At 44.7% G+C, this 19522-nt stretch overlaps 15 non-coding genes across 15 annotated transcripts; all 15 read right to left on the bottom strand.

The window, feature by feature from the left end:
* Nucleotides 1-656: 656 nt before the first annotated feature.
* LOC141243956 (U2 spliceosomal RNA) lies at nucleotides 657-847 on the bottom strand. Its single transcript, XR_012307967.1, has one exon. It is a non-coding gene; the product is annotated as a U2 spliceosomal RNA (small nuclear RNA).
* Nucleotides 848-1962: 1115 nt separating this feature from the next.
* On the bottom strand, nucleotides 1963-2153 carry LOC141243973 (U2 spliceosomal RNA). The gene has a single exon (XR_012307983.1). It is a non-coding gene; the product is annotated as a U2 spliceosomal RNA (small nuclear RNA).
* A 1115-nt stretch (nucleotides 2154-3268) lies between these two features.
* LOC141243961 (U2 spliceosomal RNA) lies at nucleotides 3269-3459 on the bottom strand. The gene has a single exon (XR_012307972.1). It is a non-coding gene; the product is annotated as a U2 spliceosomal RNA (small nuclear RNA).
* A 1115-nt stretch (nucleotides 3460-4574) lies between these two features.
* LOC141243949 (U2 spliceosomal RNA) lies at nucleotides 4575-4765 on the bottom strand. Its single transcript, XR_012307961.1, has one exon. It is a non-coding gene; the product is annotated as a U2 spliceosomal RNA (small nuclear RNA).
* Nucleotides 4766-5880: 1115 nt separating this feature from the next.
* Nucleotides 5881-6071, bottom strand: LOC141243937 (U2 spliceosomal RNA). The gene has a single exon (XR_012307949.1). It is a non-coding gene; the product is annotated as a U2 spliceosomal RNA (small nuclear RNA).
* A 1118-nt stretch (nucleotides 6072-7189) lies between these two features.
* On the bottom strand, nucleotides 7190-7380 carry LOC141243825 (U2 spliceosomal RNA). Its single transcript, XR_012307844.1, has one exon. It is a non-coding gene; the product is annotated as a U2 spliceosomal RNA (small nuclear RNA).
* Nucleotides 7381-8495: 1115 nt separating this feature from the next.
* LOC141243925 (U2 spliceosomal RNA) lies at nucleotides 8496-8686 on the bottom strand. The gene has a single exon (XR_012307938.1). It is a non-coding gene; the product is annotated as a U2 spliceosomal RNA (small nuclear RNA).
* Nucleotides 8687-9801: 1115 nt separating this feature from the next.
* LOC141243913 (U2 spliceosomal RNA) lies at nucleotides 9802-9992 on the bottom strand. Its single transcript, XR_012307927.1, has one exon. It is a non-coding gene; the product is annotated as a U2 spliceosomal RNA (small nuclear RNA).
* A 1115-nt stretch (nucleotides 9993-11107) lies between these two features.
* On the bottom strand, nucleotides 11108-11298 carry LOC141243901 (U2 spliceosomal RNA). The gene has a single exon (XR_012307916.1). It is a non-coding gene; the product is annotated as a U2 spliceosomal RNA (small nuclear RNA).
* Nucleotides 11299-12413: 1115 nt separating this feature from the next.
* LOC141243890 (U2 spliceosomal RNA) lies at nucleotides 12414-12604 on the bottom strand. The gene has a single exon (XR_012307905.1). It is a non-coding gene; the product is annotated as a U2 spliceosomal RNA (small nuclear RNA).
* A 1115-nt stretch (nucleotides 12605-13719) lies between these two features.
* LOC141243878 (U2 spliceosomal RNA) lies at nucleotides 13720-13910 on the bottom strand. Its single transcript, XR_012307894.1, has one exon. It is a non-coding gene; the product is annotated as a U2 spliceosomal RNA (small nuclear RNA).
* Nucleotides 13911-15025: 1115 nt separating this feature from the next.
* LOC141243866 (U2 spliceosomal RNA) lies at nucleotides 15026-15216 on the bottom strand. Its single transcript, XR_012307883.1, has one exon. It is a non-coding gene; the product is annotated as a U2 spliceosomal RNA (small nuclear RNA).
* Nucleotides 15217-16331: 1115 nt separating this feature from the next.
* LOC141243983 (U2 spliceosomal RNA) lies at nucleotides 16332-16522 on the bottom strand. The gene has a single exon (XR_012307992.1). It is a non-coding gene; the product is annotated as a U2 spliceosomal RNA (small nuclear RNA).
* Nucleotides 16523-17637: 1115 nt separating this feature from the next.
* On the bottom strand, nucleotides 17638-17828 carry LOC141243855 (U2 spliceosomal RNA). The gene has a single exon (XR_012307872.1). It is a non-coding gene; the product is annotated as a U2 spliceosomal RNA (small nuclear RNA).
* A 1115-nt stretch (nucleotides 17829-18943) lies between these two features.
* On the bottom strand, nucleotides 18944-19137 carry LOC141244006 (U2 spliceosomal RNA). The gene has a single exon (XR_012308013.1). It is a non-coding gene; the product is annotated as a U2 spliceosomal RNA (small nuclear RNA).
* Nucleotides 19138-19522: the final 385 nt, after the last annotated feature.

Here is a 19522-nt window from a genome sequence, read left to right as displayed (position 1 = left end):
GATACCTGGCTGGCTGAATGTCGCTGAGAAGCTCACAGAGACCGCCATAAGCAACAGTTTAACAGAATGCCACAGACTAATCAACCAAACTTTTTGGGTTGGGTTCTCTTTTATAGTCTGCAGGCATTAAATGAAAGAAGTCAGTGTTCCAGCAGAAGGAGACAACGTTTCAGAAAAGGCATTGTAGCAAACCAAAAAAGAAATTTTAAGCGCAGCAGAGTAACCAGCGCACATACCTGTTAGCTCAGGTGAGTTTAAAAGGCTGCTGTTGATAACAAGGGCATTTGCTAAATAGATGGTGTGTGTGCAACAATATACTGAAAGGTCAATTATATTGTGCAGCTTATCTCACCACCTGTAGTTATTTAGGTGAAAGCTCCAAAATGCTTGCCTAATATGTCTGTTTATCCAAAAGGAAGTAAAAAGGGAGAGCTAGAAAGATAGCATTGCATCACATTACATGGCAATGCAATGCACAGTTGCTGAAGTTGAACCAAAATGAGCTTGTAATCTGGCTTCTGCAACTTTGAACATGAAAAATCCAATGAGGAGAAGAAAAGCAAAGCCAAAGAGTCCATCCCAAAATCCGACAAACAAGCAAAATGAACAAAAAACATTGAATTCAATTCTTTCTGATTTTAGAAACTGCATTAAAGAAGGGGTGCACCGGGCCTGGAGATACTGCAATACCAGGTCAATGCGTGGAGTGGACAGAGCAAGCTCTTTTTCCATCTCCCTGTTCTAAAAATCCATTTAATATATGGTCCCCAGATAGGGGACGTATCAGATATTAAACTGATAAGAACAGATACTACACTTGATCTTAGCCAAAAGGCCGAGAAGCGATAACCAGAATTGGTTTCAAACTACGGAGCCACCCAAGGATCCTGAAAAGTCCATTTGTGGAGATGAGCTCCTGGACTCCCGTTAAGAAGACATGTTGTCAACCTCTAGATCCCTTACATGCCTGCACTTTTCGGCTTGCTGCTGCTGCAATCCACGCGTTTTAGATCTGCATAACTCCACCTCTTTAAACACAGCACCTTCACCCCCTGCTGTTCCCACCCGCCTCAACACCGTTGGAAGGGAGGAGAACCAATTAAGGCGGGGGGTGGGGTGGAACGAGCAGCTGTCTACCCTTAGCAGGAGGGCTCCTGATTACATATCTCTCCTGCTGCTGCTGCTGCTGGCTGTCCAGCAGCAGACTGAAGGTGGCTGCTGCTGTGCACAGGTATATAAAGGCTCAGAGCCTATTATGACACGCGCAGCCAGCGTTCCATTGCCACATTCCATCTACTGCAGGCAGGATACCTGGCTGGCTGAATGTCGCTGAGAAGCTCACAGAGACCGCCATAAGCAACAGTTTAACAGAATGCCACAGACTAATCAACCAAACTTTTTGGGTTGGGTTCTCTTTTATAGTCTGCAGGCATTAAATGAAAGAAGTCAGTGTTCCAGCAGAAGGAGACAACGTTTCAGAAAAGGCATTGTAGCAAACCAAAAAAGAAATTTTAAGCGCAGCAGAGTAACCAGCGCACATACCTGTTAGCTCAGGTGAGTTTAAAAGGCTGCTGTTGATAACAAGGGCATTTGCTAAATAGATGGTGTGTGTGCAACAATATACTGAAAGGTCAATTATATTGTGCAGCTTATCTCACCACCTGTAGTTATTTAGGTGAAAGCTCCAAAATGCTTGCCTAATATGTCTGTTTATCCAAAAGGAAGTAAAAAGGGAGAGCTAGAAAGATAGCATTGCATCACATTACATGGCAATGCAATGCACAGTTGCTGAAGTTGAACCAAAATGAGCTTGTAATCTGGCTTCTGCAACTTTGAACATGAAAAATCCAATGAGGAGAAGAAAAGCAAAGCCAAAGAGTCCATCCCAAAATCCGACAAACAAGCAAAATGAACAAAAAACATTGAATTCAATTCTTTCTGATTTTAGAAACTGCATTAAAGAAGGGGTGCACCGGTCCTGGAGATACTGCAATACCAGGTCAATGCGTGGAGTGGACAGAGCAAGCTCTTTTTCCATCTCCCTGTTCTAAAAATCCATTTAATATATGGTCCCCAGATAGGGGACGTATCAGATATTAAACTGATAAGAACAGATACTACACTTGATCTTAGCCAAAAGGCCGAGAAGCGATAACCAGAATTGGTTTCAAACTACGGAGCCACCCAAGGATCCTGAAAAGTCCATTTGTGGAGATGAGCTCCTGGACTCCCGTTAAGAAGACATGTTGTCAACCTCTAGATCCCTTACATGCCTGCACTTTTCGGCTTGCTGCTGCTGCAATCCACGCGTTTTAGATCTGCATAACTCCACCTCTTTAAACACAGCACCTTCACCCCCTGCTGTTCCCACCCGCCTCAACACCGTTGGAAGGGAGGAGAACCAATTAAGGCGGGGGGTGGGGTGGAACGAGCAGCTGTCTACCCTTAGCAGGAGGGCTCCTGATTACATACCTCTCCTGCTGCTGCTGCTGCTGGCTGTCCAGCAGCAGACTGAAGGTGGCTGCTGCTGTGCACAGGTATATAAAGGCTCAGAGCCTATTATGACACGCGCAGCCAGCGTTCCATTGCCACATTCCATCTACTGCAGGCAGGATACCTGGCTGGCTGAATGTCGCTGAGAAGCTCACAGAGACCGCCATAAGCAACAGTTTAACAGAATGCCACAGACTAATCAACCAAACTTTTTGGGTTGGGTTCTCTTTTATAGTCTGCAGGCATTAAATGAAAGAAGTCAGTGTTCCAGCAGAAGGAGACAACGTTTCAGAAAAGGCATTGTAGCAAACCAAAAAAGAAATTTTAAGCGCAGCAGAGTAACCAGCGCACATACCTGTTAGCTCAGGTGAGTTTAAAAGGCTGCTGTTGATAACAAGGGCATTTGCTAAATAGATGGTGTGTGTGCAACAATATACTGAAAGGTCAATTATATTGTGCAGCTTATCTCACCACCTGTAGTTATTTAGGTGAAAGCTCCAAAATGCTTGCCTAATATGTCTGTTTATCCAAAAGGAAGTAAAAAGGGAGAGCTAGAAAGATAGCATTGCATCACATTACATGGCAATGCAATGCACAGTTGCTGAAGTTGAACCAAAATGAGCTTGTAATCTGGCTTCTGCAACTTTGAACATGAAAAATCCAATGAGGAGAAGAAAAGCAAAGCCAAAGAGTCCATCCCAAAATCCGACAAACAAGCAAAATGAACAAAAAACATTGAATTCAATTCTTTCTGATTTTAGAAACTGCATTAAAGAAGGGGTGCACCGGTCCTGGAGATACTGCAATACCAGGTCAATGCGTGGAGTGGACAGAGCAAGCTCTTTTTCCATCTCCCTGTTCTAAAAATCCATTTAATATATGGTCCCCAGATAGGGGACGTATCAGATATTAAACTGATAAGAACAGATACTACACTTGATCTTAGCCAAAAGGCCGAGAAGCGATAACCAGAATTGGTTTCAAACTACGGAGCCACCCAAGGATCCTGAAAAGTCCATTTGTGGAGATGAGCTCCTGGACTCCCGTTAAGAAGACATGTTGTCAACCTCTAGATCCCTTACATGCCTGCACTTTTCGGCTTGCTGCTGCTGCAATCCACGCGTTTTAGATCTGCATAACTCCACCTCTTTAAACACAGCACCTTCACCCCCTGCTGTTCCCACCCGCCTCAACACCGTTGGAAGGGAGGAGAACCAATTAAGGCGGGGGGTGGGGTGGAACGAGCAGCTGTCTACCCTTAGCAGGAGGGCTCCTGATTACATACCTCTCCTGCTGCTGCTGCTGCTGGCTGTCCAGCAGCAGACTGAAGGTGGCTGCTGCTGTGCACAGGTATATAAAGGCTCAGAGCCTATTATGACACGCGCAGCCAGCGTTCCATTGCCACATTCCATCTACTGCAGGCAGGATACCTGGCTGGCTGAATGTCGCTGAGAAGCTCACAGAGACCGCCATAAGCAACAGTTTAACAGAATGCCACAGACTAATCAACCAAACTTTTTGGGTTGGGTTCTCTTTTATAGTCTGCAGGCATTAAATGAAAGAAGTCAGTGTTCCAGCAGAAGGAGACAACGTTTCAGAAAAGGCATTGTAGCAAACCAAAAAAGAAATTTTAAGCGCAGCAGAGTAACCAGCGCACATACCTGTTAGCTCAGGTGAGTTTAAAAGGTTGCTGTTGATAACAAGGGCATTTGCTAAATAGATGGTGTGTGTGCAACAATATACTGAAAGGTCAATTATATTGTGCAGCTTATCTCACCACCTGTAGTTATTTAGGTGAAAGCTCCAAAATGCTTGCCTAATATGTCTGTTTATCCAAAAGGAAGTAAAAAGGGAGAGCTAGAAAGATAGCATTGCATCACATTACATGGCAATGCAATGCACAGTTGCTGAAGTTGAACCAAAATGAGCTTGTAATCTGGCTTCTGCAACTTTGAACATGAAAAATCCAATGAGGAGAAGAAAAGCAAAGCCAAAGAATCCATCCCAAAATCCGACAAACAAGCAAAATGAACAAAAAACATTGAATTCAATTCTTTCTGATTTTAGAAACTGCATTAAAGAAGGGGTGCACCGGTCCTGGAGATACTGCAATACCAGGTCAATGCGTGGAGTGGACAGAGCAAGCTCTTTTTCCATCTCCCTGTTCTAAAAATCCATTTAATATATGGTCCCCAGATAGGGGACGTATCAGATATTAAACTGATAAGAACAGATACTACACTTGATCTTAGCCAAAAGGCCGAGAAGCGATAACCAGAATTGGTTTCAAACTACGGAGCCACCCAAGGATCCTGAAAAGTCCATTTGTGGAGATGAGCTCCTGGACTCCCGTTAAGAAGACATGTTGTCAACCTCTAGATCCCTTACATGCCTGCACTTTTCGGCTTGCTGCTGCTGCAATCCACGCGTTTTAGATCTGCATAACTCCACCTCTTTAAACACAGCACCTTCACCCCCTGCTGTTCCCACCCGCCTCAACACCGTTGGAAGGGAGGAGAACCAATTAAGGCGGGGGGTGGGGTGGAACGAGCAGCTGTCTACCCTTAGCAGGAGGGCTCCTGATTACATACCTCTCCTGCTGCTGCTGCTGCTGGCTGTCCAGCAGCAGACTGAAGGTGGCTGCTGCTGTGCACAGGTATATAAAGGCTCAGAGCCTATTATGACACGCGCAGCCAGCGTTCCATTGCCACATTCCATCTACTGCAGGCAGGATACCTGGCTGGCTGAATGTCGCTGAGAAGCTCACAGAGACCGCCATAAGCAACAGTTTAACAGAATGCCACAGACTAATCAACCAAACTTTTTGGGTTGGGTTCTCTTTTATAGTCTGCAGGCATTAAATGAAAGAAGTCAGTGTTCCAGCAGAAGGAGACAACGTTTCAGAAAAGGCATTGTAGCAAACCAAAAAAGAAATTTTAAGCGCAGCAGAGTAACCAGCGCACATACCTGTTAGCTCAGGTGAGTTTAAAAGGTTGCTGTTGATAACAAGGGCATTTGCTAAATAGATGGTGTGTGTGCAACAATATACTGAAAGGTCAATTATATTGTGCAGCTTATCTCACCACCTGTAGTTATTTAGGTGAAAGCTCCAAAATGCTTGCCTAATATGTCTGTTTATCCAAAAGGAAGTAAAAAGGGAGAGCTAGAAAGATAGCATTGCATCACATTACATGGCAATGCAATGCACAGTTGCTGAAGTTGAACCAAAATGAGCTTGTAATCTGGCTTCTGCAACTTTGAACATGAAAAATCCAATGAGGAGAAGAAAAGCAAAGCCAAAGAGTCCATCCCAAAATCCGACAAACAAGCAAAATGAACAAAAAACATTGAATTCAATTCTTTCTGATTTTAGAAACTGCATTAAAGAAGGGGTGCACCGGTCCTGGAGATACTGCAATACCAGGTCAATGCGTGGAGTGGACAGAGCAAGCTCTTTTTCCATCTCCCTGTTCTAAAAATCCATTTAATATATGGTCCCCAGATAGGGGACGTATCAGATATTAAACTGATAAGAACAGATACTACACTTGATCTTAGCCAAAAGGCCGAGAAGCGATAACCAGAATTGGTTTCAAACTACGGAGCCACCCAAGGATCCTGAAAAGTCCATTTGTGGAGATGAGCTCCTGGACTCCCGTTAAGAAGACATGTTGTCAACCTCTAGATCCCTTACATGCCTGCACTTTTCGGCTTGCTGCTGCTGCAATCCACGCGTTTTAGATCTGCATAACTCCACCTCTTTAAACACAGCACCTTCACCCCCTGCTGTTCCCACCCGCCTCAACACCGTTGGAAGGGAGGAGAACCAATTAAGGCGGGGGGTGGGGTGGAACGAGCAGCTGTCTACCCTTAGCAGGAGGGCTCCTGATTACATACCTCTCCTGCTGCTGCTGCTGCTGCTGGCTGTTCAGCAGCAGACTGAAGGTGGCTGCTGCTGTGCACAGGTATATAAAGGCTCAGAGCCTATTATGACACGCGCAGCCAGCGTTCCATTGCCACATTCCATCTACTGCAGGCAGGATACCTGGCTGGCTGAATGTCGCTGAGAAGCTCACAGAGACCGCCATAAGCAACAGTTTAACAGAATGCCACAGACTAATCAACCAAACTTTTTGGGTTGGGTTCTCTTTTATAGTCTGCAGGCATTAAATTAAAGAAGTCAGTGTTCCAGCAGAAGGAGACAACGTTTCAGAAAAGGCATTGTAGCAAACCAAAAAAGAAATTTTAAGCGCAGCAGAGTAACCAGCGCACATACCTGTTAGCTCAGGTGAGTTTAAAAGGCTGCTGTTGATAACAAGGGCATTTGCTAAATAGATGGTGTGTGTGCAACAATATACTGAAAGGTCAATTATATTGTGCAGCTTATCTCACCACCTGTAGTTATTTAGGTGAAAGCTCCAAAATGCTTGCCTAATATGTCTGTTTATCCAAAAGGAAGTAAAAAGGGAGAGCTAGAAAGATAGCATTGCATCACATTACATGGCAATGCAATGCACAGTTGCTGAAGTTGAACCAAAATGAGCTTGTAATCTGGCTTCTGCAACTTTGAACATGAAAAATCCAATGAGGAGAAGAAAAGCAAAGCCAAAGAGTCCATCCCAAAATCCGACAAACAAGCAAAATGAACAAAAAACATTGAATTCAATTCTTTCTGATTTTAGAAACTGCATTAAAGAAGGGGTGCACCGGTCCTGGAGGTACTGCAATACCAGGTCAATGCGTGGAGTGGACAGAGCAAGCTCTTTTTCCATCTCCCTGTTCTAAAAATCCATTTAATATATGGTCCCCAGATAGGGGACGTATCAGATATTAAACTGATAAGAACAGATACTACACTTGATCTTAGCCAAAAGGCCGAGAAGCGATAACCAGAATTGGTTTCAAACTACGGAGCCACCCAAGGATCCTGAAAAGTCCATTTGTGGAGATGAGCTCCTGGACTCCCGTTAAGAAGACATGTTGTCAACCTCTAGATCCCTTACATGCCTGCACTTTTCGGCTTGCTGCTGCTGCAATCCACGCGTTTTAGATCTGCATAACTCCACCTCTTTAAACACAGCACCTTCACCCCCTGCTGTTCCCACCCGCCTCAACACCGTTGGAAGGGAGGAGAACCAATTAAGGCAGGGGGTGGGGTGGAACGAGCAGCTGTCTACCCTTAGCAGGAGGGCTCCTGATTGCATACCTCTCCTGCTGCTGCTGCTGCTGGCTGTCCAGCAGCAGACTGAAGGTGGCTGCTGCTGTGCACAGGTATATAAAGGCTCAGAGCCTATTATGACACACGCAGCCAGCGTTCCATTGCCACATTCCATCTACTGCAGGCAGGATACCTGGCTGGCTGAATGTCGCTGAGAAGCTCACAGAGACCGCCATAAGCAACAGTTTAACAGAATGCCACAGACTAATCAACCAAACTTTTTGGGTTGGGTTCTCTTTTATAGTCTGCAGGCATTAAATGAAAGAAGTCAGTGTTCCAGCAGAAGGAGACAACGTTTCAGAAAAGGCATTGTAGCAAACCAAAAAAGAAATTTTAAGCGCAGCAGAGTAACCAGCGCACATACCTGTTAGCTCAGGTGAGTTTAAAAGGTTGCTGTTGATAACAAGGGCATTTGCTAAATAGATGGTGTGTGTGCAACAATATACTGAAAGGTCAATTATATTGTGCAGCTTATCTCACCACCTGTAGTTATTTAGGTGAAAGCTCCAAAATGCTTGCCTAATATGTCTGTTTATCCAAAAGGAAGTAAAAAGGGAGAGCTAGAAAGATAGCATTGCATCACATTACATGGCAATGCAATGCACAGTTGCTGAAGTTGAACCAAAATGAGCTTGTAATCTGGCTTCTGCAACTTTGAACATGAAAAATCCAATGAGGAGAAGAAAAGCAAAGCCAAAGAGTCCATCCCAAAATCCGACAAGCAAGCAAAATGAACAAAAAACATTGAATTCAATTCTTTCTGATTTTAGAAACTGCATTAAAGAAGGGGTGCACCGGTCCTGGAGATACTGCAATACCAGGTCAATGCGTGGAGTGGACAGAGCAAGCTCTTTTTCCATCTCCCTGTTCTAAAAATCCATTTAATATATGGTCCCCAGATAGGGGACGTATCAGATATTAAACTGATAAGAACAGATACTACACTTGATCTTAGCCAAAAGGCCGAGAAGCGATAACCAGAATTGGTTTCAAACTACGGAGCCACCCAAGGATCCTGAAAAGTCCATTTGTGGAGATGAGCTCCTGGACTCCCGTTAAGAAGACATGTTGTCAACCTCTAGATCCCTTACATGCCTGCACTTTTCGGCTTGCTGCTGCTGCAATCCACGCGTTTTAGATCTGCATAACTCCACCTCTTTAAACACAGCACCTTCACCCCCTGCTGTTCCCACCCGCCTCAACACCGTTGGAAGGGAGGAGAACCAATTAAGGCGGGGGGTGGGGTGGAACGAGCAGCTGTCTACCCTTAGCAGGAGGGCTCCTGATTACATACCTCTCCTGCTGCTGCTGCTGCTGGCTGTTCAGCAGCAGACTGAAGGTGGCTGCTGCTGTGCACAGGTATATAAAGGCTCAGAGCCTATTATGACACGCGCAGCCAGCGTTCCATTGCCACATTCCATCTACTGCAGGCAGGATACCTGGCTGGCTGAATGTCGCTGAGAAGCTCACAGAGACCGCCATAAGCAACAGTTTAACAGAATGCCACAGACTAATCAACCAAACTTTTTGGGTTGGGTTCTCTTTTATAGTCTGCAGGCATTAAATGAAAGAAGTCAGTGTTCCAGCAGAAGGAGACAACGTTTCAGAAAAGGCATTGTAGCAAACCAAAAAAGAAATTTTAAGCGCAGCAGAGTAACCAGCGCACATACCTGTTAGCTCAGGTGAGTTTAAAAGGCTGCTGTTGATAACAAGGGCATTTGCTAAATAGATGGTGTGTGTGCAACAATATACTGAAAGGTCAATTATATTGTGCAGCTTATCTCACCACCTGTAGTTATTTAGGTGAAAGCTCCAAAATGCTTGCCTAATATGTCTGTTTATCCAAAAGGAAGTAAAAAGGGAGAGCTAGAAAGATAGCATTGCATCACATTACATGGCAATGCAATGCACAGTTGCTGAAGTTGAACCAAAATGAGCTTGTAATCTGGCTTCTGCAACTTTGAACATGAAAAATCCAATGAGGAGAAGAAAAGCAAAGCCAAAGAGTCCATCCCAAAATCCGACAAACAAGCAAAATGAACAAAAAACATTGAATTCAATTCTTTCTGATTTTAGAAACTGCATTAAAGAAGGGGTGCACCGGTCCTGGAGATACTGCAATACCAGGTCAATGCGTGGAGTGGACAGAGCAAGCTCTTTTTCCATCTCCCTGTTCTAAAAATCCATTTAATATATGGTCCCCAGATAGGGGACGTATCAGATATTAAACTGATAAGAACAGATACTACACTTGATCTTAGCCAAAAGGCCGAGAAGCGATAACCAGAATTGGTTTCAAACTACGGAGCCACCCAAGGATCCTGAAAAGTCCATTTGTGGAGATGAGCTCCTGGACTCCCGTTAAGAAGACATGTTGTCAACCTCTAGATCCCTTACATGCCTGCACTTTTCGGCTTGCTGCTGCTGCAATCCACGCGTTTTAGATCTGCATAACTCCACCTCTTTAAACACAGCACCTTCACCCCCTGCTGTTCCCACCCGCCTCAACACCGTTGGAAGGGAGGAGAACCAATTAAGGCGGGGGGTGGGGTGGAACGAGCAGCTGTCTACCCTTAGCAGGAGGGCTCCTGATTACATACCTCTCCTGCTGCTGCTGCTGCTGGCTGTCCAGCAGCAGACTGAAGGTGGCTGCTGCTGTGCACAGGTATATAAAGGCTCAGAGCCTATTATGACACGCGCAGCCAGCGTTCCATTGCCACATTCCATCTACTGCAGGCAGGATACCTGGCTGGCTGAATGTCGCTGAGAAGCTCACAGAGACCGCCATAAGCAACAGTTTAACAGAATGCCACAGACTAATCAACCAAACTTTTTGGGTTGGGTTCTCTTTTATAGTCTGCAGGCATTAAATGAAAGAAGTCAGTGTTCCAGCAGAAGGAGACAACGTTTCAGAAAAGGCATTGTAGCAAACCAAAAAAGAAATTTTAAGCGCAGCAGAGTAACCAGCGCACATACCTGTTAGCTCAGGTGAGTTTAAAAGGTTGCTGTTGATAACAAGGGCATTTGCTAAATAGATGGTGTGTGTGCAACAATATACTGAAAGGTCAATTATATTGTGCAGCTTATCTCACCACCTGTAGTTATTTAGGTGAAAGCTCCAAAATGCTTGCCTAATATGTCTGTTTATCCAAAAGGAAGTAAAAAGGGAGAGCTAGAAAGATAGCATTGCATCACATTACATGGCAATGCAATGCACAGTTGCTGAAGTTGAACCAAAATGAGCTTGTAATCTGGCTTCTGCAACTTTGAACATGAAAAATCCAATGAGGAGAAGAAAAGCAAAGCCAAAGAGTCCATCCCAAAATCCGACAAACAAGCAAAATGAACAAAAAACATTGAATTCAATTCTTTCTGATTTTAGAAACTGCATTAAAGAAGGGGTGCACCGGTCCTGGAGATACTGCAATACCAGGTCAATGCGTGGAGTGGACAGAGCAAGCTCTTTTTCCATCTCCCTGTTCTAAAAATCCATTTAATATATGGTCCCCAGATAGGGGACGTATCAGATATTAAACTGATAAGAACAGATACTACACTTGATCTTAGCCAAAAGGCCGAGAAGCGATAACCAGAATTGGTTTCAAACTACGGAGCCACCCAAGGATCCTGAAAAGTCCATTTGTGGAGATGAGCTCCTGGACTCCCGTTAAGAAGACATGTTGTCAACCTCTAGATCCCTTACATGCCTGCACTTTTCGGCTTGCTGCTGCTGCAATCCACGCGTTTTAGATCTGCATAACTCCACCTCTTTAAACACAGCACCTTCACCCCCTGCTGTTCCCACCCGCCTCAACACCGTTGGAAGGGAGGAGAACCAATTAAGGCGGGGGGTGGGGTGGAACGAGCAGCTGTCTACCCTTAGCAGGAGGGCTCCTGATTACATACCTCTCCTGCTGCTGCTGCTGCTGGCTGTCCAGCAGCAGACTGAAGGTGGCTGCTGCTGTGCACAGGTATATAAAGGCTCAGAGCCTATTATGACACGCGCAGCCAGCGTTCCATTGCCACATTCCATCTACTGCAGGCAGGATACCTGGCTGGCTGAATGTCGCTGAGAAGCTCACAGAGACCGCCATAAGCAACAGTTTAACAGAATGCCACAGACTAATCAACCAAACTTTTTGGGTTGGGTTCTCTTTTATAGTCTGCAGGCATTAAATGAAAGAAGTCAGTGTTCCAGCAGAAGGAGACAACGTTTCAGAAAAGGCATTGTAGCAAACCAAAAAAGAAATTTTAAGCGCAGCAGAGTAACCAGCGCACATACCTGTTAGCTCAGGTGAGTTTAAAAGGTTGCTGTTGATAACAAGGGCACTTGCTAAATAGATGGTGTGTGTGCAACAATATACTGAAAGGTCAATTATATTGTGCAGCTTATCTCACCACCTGTAGTTATTTAGGTGAAAGCTCCAAAATGCTTGCCTAATATGTCTGTTTATCCAAAAGGAAGTAAAAAGGGAGAGCTAGAAAGATAGCATTGCATCACATTACATGGCAATGCAATGCACAGTTGCTGAAGTTGAACCAAAATGAGCTTGTAATCTGGCTTCTGCAACTTTGAACATGAAAAATCCAATGAGGAGAAGAAAAGCAAAGCCAAAGAGTCCATCCCAAAATCCGACAAACAAGCAAAATGAACAAAAAACATTGAATTCAATTCTTTCTGATTTTAGAAACTGCATTAAAGAAGGGGTGCACCGGTCCTGGAGATACTGCAATACCAGGTCAATGCGTGGAGTGGACAGAGCAAGCTCTTTTTCCATCTCCCTGTTCTAAAAATCCATTTAATATATGGTCCCCAGATAGGGGACGTATCAGATATTAAACTGATAAGAACAGATACTACACTTGATCTTAGCCAAAAGGCCGAGAAGCGATAACCAGAATTGGTTTCAAACTACGGAGCCACCCAAGGATCCTGAAAAGTCCATTTGTGGAGATGAGCTCCTGGACTCCCGTTAAGAAGACATGTTGTCAACCTCTAGATCCCTTACATGCCTGCACTTTTCGGCTTGCTGCTGCTGCAATCCACGCGTTTTAGATCTGCATAACTCCACCTCTTTAAACACAGCACCTTCACCCCCTGCTGTTCCCACCCGCCTCAACACCGTTGGAAGGGAGGAGAACCAATTAAGGCGGGGGGTGGGGTGGAACGAGCAGCTGTCTACCCTTAGCAGGAGGGCTCCTGATTACATACCTCTCCTGCTGCTGCTGCTGCTGGCTGTCCAGCAGCAGACTGAAGGTGGCTGCTGCTGTGCACAGGTATATAAAGGCTCAGAGCCTATTATGACACGCGCAGCCAGCGTTCCATTGCCACATTCCATCTACTGCAGGCAGGATACCTGGCTGGCTGAATGTCGCTGAGAAGCTCACAGAGACCGCCATAAGCAACAGTTTAACAGAATGCCACAGACTAATCAACCAAACTTTTTGGGTTGGGTTCTCTTTTATAGTCTGCAGGCATTAAATGAAAGAAGTCAGTGTTCCAGCAGAAGGAGACAACGTTTCAGAAAAGGCATTGTAGCAAACCAAAAAAGAAATTTTAAGCGCAGCAGAGTAACCAGCGCACATACCTGTTAGCTCAGGTGAGTTTAAAAGGCTGCTGTTGATAACAAGGGCATTTGCTAAATAGATGGTGTGTGTGCAACAATATACTGAAAGGTCAATTATATTGTGCAGCTTATCTCACCACCTGTAGTTATTTAGGTGAAAGCTCCAAAATGCTTGCCTAATATGTCTGTTTATCCAAAAGGAAGTAAAAAGGGAGAGCTAGAAAGATAGCATTGCATCACATTACATGGCAATGCAATGCACAGTTGCTGAAGTTGAACCAAAATGAGCTTGTAATCTGGCTTCTGCAACTTTGAACATGAAAAATCCAATGAGGAGAAGAAAAGCAAAGCCAAAGAGTCCATCCCAAAATCCGACAAACAAGCAAAATGAACAAAAAACATTGAATTCAATTCTTTCTGATTTTAGAAACTGCATTAAAGAAGGGGTGCACCGGTCCTGGAGATACTGCAATACCAGGTCAATGCGTGGAGTGGACAGAGCAAGCTCTTTTTCCATCTCCCTGTTCTAAAAATCCATTTAATATATGGTCCCCAGATAGGGGACGTATCAGATATTAAACTGATAAGAACAGATACTACACTTGATCTTAGCCAAAAGGCCGAGAAGCGATAACCAGAATTGGTTTCAAACTACGGAGCCACCCAAGGATCCTGAAAAGTCCATTTGTGGAGATGAGCTCCTGGACTCCCGTTAAGAAGACATGTTGTCAACCTCTAGATCCCTTACATGCCTGCACTTTTCGGCTTGCTGCTGCTGCAATCCACGCGTTTTAGATCTGCATAACTCCACCTCTTTAAACACAGCACCTTCACCCCCTGCTGTTCCCACCCGCCTCAACACCGTTGGAAGGGAGGAGAACCAATTAAGGCGGGGGGTGGGGTGGAACGAGCAGCTGTCTACCCTTAGCAGGAGGGCTCCTGATTACATACCTCTCCTGCTGCTGCTGCTGCTGGCTGTCCAGCAGCAGACTTAAGGTGGCTGCTGCTGTGCACAAGTATATAAAGGCTCAGAGCCTATTATGACACGCGCAGCCAGCGTTCCATTGCCACATTCCATCTACTGCAGGCAGGATACCTGGCTGGCTGAATGTCGCTGAGAAGCTCACAGAGACCGCCATAAGCAACAGTTTAACAGAATGCCACAGACTAATCAACCAAACTTTTTGGGTTGGGTTCTCTTTTATAGTCTGCAGGCATTAAATGAAAGAAGTCAGTGTTCCAGCAGAAGGAGACAACGTTTCAGAAAAGGCATTGTAGCAAACCAAAAAAGAAATTTTAAGCGCAGCAGAGTAACCAGCGCACATACCTGTTAGCTCAGGTGAGTTTAAAAGGCTGCTGTTGATAACAAGGGCATTTGCTAAATAGATGGTGTGTGTGCAACAGTATACTGAAAGGTCAATTATATTGTGCAGCTTATCTCACCACCTGTAGTTATTTAGGTGAAAGCTCCAAAATGCTTGCCTAATATGTCTGTTTATCCAAAAGGAAGTAAAAAGGGAGATCTAGAAAGATAGCATTGCATCACATTACATGGCAATGCAATGCACAGTTGCTGAAGTTGAACCAAAATGAGCTTGTAATCTGGCTTCTGCAACTTTGAACATGAAAAATCCAATGAGGAGAAGAAAAGCAAAGCCAAAGAGTCCATCCCAAAATCCGACAAACAAGCAAAATGAACAAAAAACATTGAATTCAATTCTTTCTGATTTTAGAAACTGCATTAAAGAAGGGGTGCACCGGTCCTGGAGATACTGCAATACCAGGTCAATGCGTGGAGTGGACAGAGCAAGCTCTTTTTCCATCTCCCTGTTCTAAAAATCCATTTAATATATGGTCCCCAGATAGGGGACGTATCAGATATTAAACTGATAAGAACAGATACTACACTTGATCTTAGCCAAAAGGCCGAGAAGCGATAACCAGAATTGGTTTCAAACTACGGAGCCACCCAAGGATCCTGAAAAGTCCATTTGTGGAGATGAGCTCCTGGACTCCCGTTAAGAAGACATGTTGTCAACCTCTAGATCCCTTACATGCCTGCACTTTTCGGCTTGCTGCTGCTGCAATCCACGCGTTTTAGATCTGCATAACTCCACCTCTTTAAACACAGCACCTTCACCCCCTGCTGTTCCCACCCGCCTCAACACCATTGGAAGGGAGGAGAACCAATTAAGGCGGGGGGTGGGGTGGAACGAGCAGCTGTCTACCCTTAGCAGGAGGGCTCCTGATTACATACCTCTCCTGCTGCTGCTGCTGCTGGCTGTCCAGCAGCAGACTGAAGGTGGCTGCTGCTGTGCACAGGTATATAAAGGCTCAGAGCCTATTATGACACGCGCAGCCAGCGTTCCATTGCCACATTCCATCTACTGCAGGCAGGATACCTGGCTGGCTGAATGTCGCTGAGAAGCTCACAGAGACCGCCATAAGCAACAGTTTAACAGAATGCCACAGACTAATCAACCAAACTTTTTGGGTTGGGTTCTCTTTTATAGTCTGCAGGCATTAAATGAAAGAAGTCAGTGTTCCAGCAGAAGGAGACAACGTTTCAGAAAAGGCATTGTAGCAAACCAAAAAAGAAATTTTAAGCGCAGCAGAGTAACCAGCGCACATACCTGTTAGCTCAGGTGAGTTTAAAAGGCTGCTGTTGATAACAAGGGCATTTGCTAAATAGATGGTGTGTGTGCAACAATATACTGAAAGGTCAATTATATTGTGCAGCTTATCTCACCACCTGTAGTTATTTAGGTGAAAGCTCCAAAATGCTTGCCTAATATGTCTGTTTATCCAAAAGGAAGTAAAAAGGGAGAGCTAGAAAGATAGCATTGCATCACATTACATGGCAATGCAATGCACAGTTGCTGAAGTTGAACCAAAATGAGCTTGTAATCTGGCTTCTGCAACTTTGAACATGAAAAATCCAATGAGGAGAAGAAAAGCAAAGCCAAAGAGTCCATCCCAAAATCCGACAAACAAGCAAAATGAACAAAAAACATTGAATTCAATTCTTTCTGATTTTAGAAACTGCATTAAAGAAGGGGTGCACCGGTCCTGGAGATACTGCAATACCAGGTCAATGCGTGGAGTGGACAGAGCAAGCTCTTTTTCCATCTCCCTGTTCTAAAAATCCATTTAATATATGGTCCCCAGATAGGGGACGTATCAGATATTAAACTGATAGGAACAGATACTACACTTGATCTTAGCCAAAAGGCCGAGAAGCGATAACCAGAATTGGTTTCAAACTACGGAGCCATCCAAGGATCCTGAAAAGTCCATTTGTGGAGATGAGCTCCTGGACTCCCGTTAAGAAGACATGTTGTCAACCTCTAGATCCCTTACATGCCTGCACTTTTCGGCTTGCTGCTGCTGCAATCCACGCGTTTTAGATCTGCATAACTCCACCTCTTTAAACACAGCACCTTCACCCCCTGCTGTTCCCACCCGCCTCAACACCGTTGGAAGGGAGGAGAACCAATTAAGGCGGGGGGTGGGGTGGAACGAGCAGCTGTCTACCCTTAGCAGGAGGGCTCCTGATTACATACCTCTCCTGCTGCTGCTGCTGCTGGCTGTCCAGCAGCAGACTGAAGGTGGCTGCTGCTGTTCACAGGTATATAAATGCTCAGAGCCTATTATGACACGCGCAGCCAGCGTTCCATTGCCACATTCCATCTACTGCAGGCAGGATACCTGGCTGGCTGAATGTCGCTGAGAAGCTCACAGAGACCGCCATAAGCAACAGTTTAACAGAATGCCACAGACTAATCAACCAAACTTTTTGGGTTGGGTTCTCTTTTATAGTCTGCAGGCATTAAATGAAAGAAGTCAGTGTTCCAGCAGAAGGAGACAACGTTTCAGAAAAGGCATTGTAGCAAACCAAAAAAGAAATTTTAAGCGCAGCAGAGTAACCAGCGCACATACCTGTTAGCTCAGGTGAGTTTAAAAGGCTGCTGTTGATAACAAGGGCATTTGCTAAATAGATGGTGTGTGTGCAACAATATACTGAAAGGTCAATTATATTGTGCAGCTTATCTCACCACCTGTAGTTATTTAGGTGAAAGATCCAAAATGCTTGCCTAATATGTCTGTTTATCCAAAAGGAAGTAAAAAGGGAGAGCTAGAAAGATAGCATTGCATCACATTGCATGGCAATGCAATGCACAGTTGCTGAAGTTGAACCAAAATGAGCTTGTAATCTGGCTTCTGCAACTTTGAACATGAAAAATCCAATGAGGAGAAGAAAAGCAAAGCCAAAGAGTCCATCCCAAAATCCGACAAACAAGCAAAATGAACAAAAAACATTGAATTCAATTCTTTCTGATTTTAGAAACTGCATTAAAGAAGGGGTGCACCGGTCCTGGAGATACTGCAATACCAGGTCAATGCGTGGAGTGGACAGAGCAAGCTCTTTTTCCATCTCCCTGTTCTAAAAATCCATTTAATATATGGTCCCCAGATAGGGGACGTATCAGATATTAAACTGATAAGAACAGATACTACACTTGATCTTAGCCAAAAGGCCGAGAAGCGATAACCAGAATTGGTTTCAAACTACGGAGCCACCCAAGGATCCTGAAAAGTCCATTTGTGGAGATGAGCTCCTGGACTCCCGTTAAGAAGACATGTTGTCAACCTCTAGATCCCTTACATGCCTGCACTTTTCGGCTTGCTGCTGCTGCAATCCACGCGTTTTAGATCTGCATAACTCCACCTCTTTAAACACAGCACCTTCACCCCCTGCTGTTCCCACCCGCCTCAACACCGTTGGAAGGGAGGAGAACCAATTAAGGCGGGGGGTGGGGTGGAACGAGCAGCTGTCTACCCTTAGCAGGAGGGCTCCTGATTACATACCTCTCCTGCTGCTGCTGCTGCTGGCTGTCCAGCAGCAGACTGAAGGTGGCTGCTGCTGTGCACAGGTATATAAAGGCTCAGAGCCTATTATGACACGCGCAGCCAGCGTTCCATTGCCACATTCCATCTACTGCAGGCAGGATACCTGGCTGGCTGAATGTCGCTGAGAAGCTCACAGAGACCGCCATAAGCAACAGTTTAACAGAATGCCACAGACTAATCAACCAAACTTTTTGGGTTGGGTTCTCTTTTATAGTCTGCAGGCATTAAATGAAAGAAGTCAGTGTTCCAGCAGAAGGAGACAACGTTTCAGAAAAGGCATTGTAGCAAACCAAAAAAGAAATTTTAAGCGCAGCAGAGTAACCAGCGCACATACCTGTTAGCTCAGGTGAGTTTAAAAGGCTGCTGTTGATAACAAGGGCATTTGCTAAATAGATGGTGTGTGTGCAACAATATACTGAAAGGTCAATTATATTGTGCAGCTTATCTCACCACCTGTAGTTATTTAGGTGAAAGCTCCAAAATGCTTGCCTAATATGTCTGTTTATCCAAAAGGAAGTAAAAAGGGAGAGCTAGAAAGATAGCATTGCATCACATTACATGGCAATGCAATGCACAGTTGCTGAAGTTGAACCAAAATGAGCTTGTAATCTGGATTCTGCAACTTTGAACATGAAAAATCCAATGAGGAGAAGAAAAGCAAAGCCAAAGAGTCCATCCCAAAATCCGACAAACAAGCAAAATGAACAAAAAACATTGAATTCAATTCTTTCTGATTTTAGAAACTGCATTAAAGAAGGGGTGCACCGGTCCTGGAGATACTGCAATACCAGGTCAATGCGTGGAGTGGACAGAGCAAGCTCTTTTTCCATCTCCCTGTTCTAAAAATCCATTTAATATATGGTCCCCAGATAGGGGACGTATCAGATATTAAACTGATAAGAACAGATTTTTTTGATTGAATATATCTTTTATTAGCACAAAAAATAAGTTAACAGACAGTGTACAGTGCCGCAGCCCAGTACACACAGAATTCTACATCATATTTACATAGCATGAGGATACGACGCACTAACTAGACACATCACACCCCTATGCTACACAAAACACTCAATCTGAAAGAAAAAGCATGTCAATCAATACAGTACGACGAACCGTGATAAGGGATGGGGATTGGGAAAAAGGGGATGGGGAGGGGAAAATCACAGGCCCGAAGCTTTATTGAAAGACAAGACACATAAGGGGAGAGGGGGAGGAGGGGTTTAGTCCTCGTCCTCGTCCTCCGGACCGTCCATGATGGAATAGTCTCTGAGCAGGCTGTGGATCAGCCTGCGGCAGTCCTGGATGGACATCCTCTCCCTCCTCAAGATGAGCC

This window comes from Phyllobates terribilis, unplaced genomic scaffold (assembly GCF_046119375.1).
Source record: "Phyllobates terribilis strain yellow unplaced genomic scaffold, ASM4611937v1 Scaffold_1274__1_contigs__length_337103, whole genome shotgun sequence".
NCBI classification, from domain to species: Eukaryota; Metazoa; Chordata; class Amphibia; order Anura; family Dendrobatidae; genus Phyllobates; species Phyllobates terribilis.
This window is presented reverse-complemented; position numbering and strand designations above follow the sequence as displayed.